This window comes from Pseudophryne corroboree, chromosome 2, assembly GCF_028390025.1.
Source record: "Pseudophryne corroboree isolate aPseCor3 chromosome 2, aPseCor3.hap2, whole genome shotgun sequence".
In the NCBI taxonomy this organism is placed as follows: domain Eukaryota; kingdom Metazoa; phylum Chordata; class Amphibia; order Anura; family Myobatrachidae; genus Pseudophryne; species Pseudophryne corroboree.
In genome coordinates this window covers 750679780-750683135 of record NC_086445.1, presented here as the reverse complement: position 1 = coordinate 750683135, position 3356 = coordinate 750679780, and the positions used below count along the sequence as shown (strand labels likewise).

The 3356-nt window shown below is 43.7% G+C and overlaps 1 long non-coding RNA gene across 1 annotated transcript; it reads right to left on the bottom strand.

Annotated features, from left to right (window-relative positions):
• Positions 1–2285: 2285 nt before the first annotated feature.
• LOC135051174 (uncharacterized) lies at positions 2286–2977 on the bottom strand. Its single transcript, XR_010242095.1, has 4 exons — positions 2954–2977; positions 2809–2872; positions 2617–2735; positions 2286–2388 (listed from the first exon to the last, which is right to left on the bottom strand). It is a non-coding gene; the product is annotated as an uncharacterized LOC135051174 (long non-coding RNA).
• Positions 2978–3356: the final 379 nt, after the last annotated feature.

The following is a 3356-nucleotide window of genomic DNA, read 5'->3' as shown; positions in this document are numbered from 1 at the left end:
CCCTCCCACAGCAAGAAGACGTCATCAATGTACCGTTTAAAGAAGGCAATCTTGTGCCCATACCTAGATAACAGGTACGTATGTTCATAGTGCGCCATGAACAGATTAGCGTAGGCGGGGGCCAAATTAGACCCCATCGCGGTTCCGGCGATTTGAAGAAAATAATCATTTTTATACATAAAGTGGTTGCACGTAAGAACCAATGAGGTCAGTTCCAACACAAACTCAGTGGGGTAATCTTTGCAGGGGCTGTTGGAAAGAAATTGACGTATAACATCCAAACCTAAGTGGTGTGGTATAACGGTATAAAGGGACCCCACATCCATAGTGGCCAGAAGAGTGCCTTCACTAAGATGGGTAAATGTCCGTAGATGTGTGAGGAAATCCCCAGTGTCCTTTAAATAGCTATCAGTTTTTAATACCAAAGGCTGTAGGATACTGTCAATAAAGACAGCAATTGGCTGTAACAGAGAGCCTTCCGCGGCAATAATGGGTCTGCCGGGAGGGTGAACTAATGTCTTATGAATTTTGGGCAGAGTGTATAGGATGGGACACCTGGGTGAATTGATGGTCAAATATTTTAATGTGTCTTCACTTATGTAGCCCTGCTCAAAACCTAACTTCAGAAATTGATCGATTTTAGATTTAATTTTAGGAACCGGATTGGTGGTTAATTTCTGATAGGTCATGTCGTCTGCTAATTGTCGGTTGATCTCCATGTCATAGTCAGTCCAATCTTGGACGACTATTGCTCCTCCCTTATCCGCCGGGCGGATGACTATATGGGGAGAATCCTTTAAAGTTTTTAATGCTTTCCTCTCGGCTATGGACAGGTTATCAAACATCCTTTTGGGGGGTGAGCTCTCAGAGTCTCTTTGGACTAACCGTAAATAGGTTTTGATGCTGGGATTGGAGGATGGAGGATCGAATGTCGATTTGGGTCTGAATTGAGGTATCTCTTTGTTAGTGGATTTGTTAGCAAAGAACTCCCGCAGACGGAGGGAGCGGCCAAATTTATACTGATCTATAGTTTGTTGGAATGAATTAATTCTGCATGTGGGGACGAAAGATAAACCTCGGGCAAGAAGTTTAGTTTCCGCTGGACTCAGTTCTACGCTAGATAGATTAAAGACATTGTCACCTACTGTCTCCTCCTCCCTCTTCTCTTGGTACCCCCCTCTCCTCGGGTGCGGTCTGTGCCGCTTCTGAGAACCCTGGAACGGGTAGAGGAGGCCTCTCCTCCTCGATCTAAAAAACGAGTGGAGTCGTTGTTCCCTTCGTAATAATCGGTGTCTGAGGTAGAGGCGGAGGAAACAAATTCATGGGCAAACGGTTGGGCCCTTCGCCTAGTGTATTGTCTATTCTGACGTTCACTAGTATTGTTTCCAAGTAACCAGCGGTATACAGTATGCGTTTGGTAGTCGTTAGTTACAGTGGACAATTTTTTTCGTTTGAAAGAAATTAGATCACGTTTATAAGTGTCCACCTGTGTCTGTAGACGTTCGATCCAATTTTGGGTTTTGTCATTCTGCAGCACGGTGGTGTGAGATTTGATGGTAATATCCACTTCAGTAGATAATTTCTTTAACTCAATGCCAACTTCCTCCACTACCAGGGTCATGAGGTCAAGCGAACATTTGTTCAATACTCCACACCACCGGCTGCAGAAGACAGGGTTGTTTCTACCCAATGTTGGAACGTTAGAGATACGGAAACCCCGGGGGATTTGTTTTCTCCTGAGGTATTCCGACAAAAATTGACCATGTAAAGTCAAATCAACCTCTTTTTGTCTGTGTTTAAGCACTTTGTAAAACAAATCCACAGGGGTTTCGGCTGGTAAGGCCTCAAACTCTAATTTATCGAATAGTAATTTTTCAGTGTCCTCATCCGTAAATGAAACTATACCAGTTTCAGCTTTGGCCAGTAGGCCATCGTCCAACAAATATACCCCGCTCTGAGTCATAACACTCTTTAGACTGGAAAACTCAAACAGGTATAGCAATTAGATTAATAACATACTAAACATGACAAACAAAACATGTAAGGTTCCCGGAAATAAAGGTGGTGATCGGTGAGGAAGTCCAATCCGGTATGTTGGATGGGTGTCAGGAAGTAGGAACTGCGTATAGTAGTTCGAACAAATGTAGTCTTGGAAGATCCTGCACTCTCATCAAAAGTAATAACGACGGCGGGTGCTCCTAATGACCTGAGAGGTCACCAATATACCACAACAACCACCTAGGTGGAAGGTGTACTCACGCCCAGAAATTAGTCTCTGAAGTCACTTGTAAATTCAGTATATTTTTATTCGGGTTCACTGTTGATGCCGTATTTCATCGACGTTTCGGTCCTTATGCGGACCTTTATCAAGATTGGCACTTAAATCACCTATACAATCAGAAACAGTTACAATTAATATGTATAAGAACCCAGATTTATTCAACACCAACACCACCAGTGCCTCCCAGGCCCTGAAGACTGTCACAAAAACCAGAAAACGTATTAAAAAGCTGTTTTTTTATATATGTAAAAAAGAGATACTTGGAAATAATCCACGTGTGATGAAAGAGACACCTCCACCGTTAGGACTATCTGTTTAGATAGGCAAATGATTACCTGGACGGCAAGCCAGATCACTCAGATGCGTGGAATGGCCTTCAAAGTTGGCAACATGCCTGATCACATAATGAAGTTAAAAAGCCTATAACGTAGGGGAAGCTGCAAGGCGTAGTCACCTATTAGATAAATAACAGAGTAACTACACCATAAGAAAATACACTAACAACGTCATTTTGGAAAAGATCATACCTAGTTACATGTAGAAATAGCTCATGGCAGCTTGTGGGCTCTGTACATGTGTCAGACACTCAGTCTGTAAGGAGGCACAACAGGAAAAAATAATCACCAACCGTAATCATGTGTCAGAAGGGAGCTGCAGGAGAACCATACTCACTGCTCAAGTGTCCAGAGCCAAATGGAAGCTGCATAAAGTTCAGCCTCAGCTGAGCACTATTTAAGGATCAACCACAGGAAGTGCCAATTAGGGAGATTAGTATAAACCCAGTCTCTCATTAACTGATCACCTCTCAGATAACTAACTCAGACCAACTGGGTAAAACGTTACAGGGTTCACAGGACAGGCAGTGGCTATCGCTAACGCACGGCTACTTAAATGAGTGTATTTTAACGATTTAGAAGGGCAACTGCCGGAGACGCGTCTTTTGCGTTCCACCGACCGGAACACCATGCGTTCCATTCCGCGGAAGTGGCGCTGGCCGGAAGTCTCTGCGTTCCACTCGCGGAAAGAACCGTAATTAGGCTTATCCACTGGCTAATGTTTAAAGGAGGTGTACAAC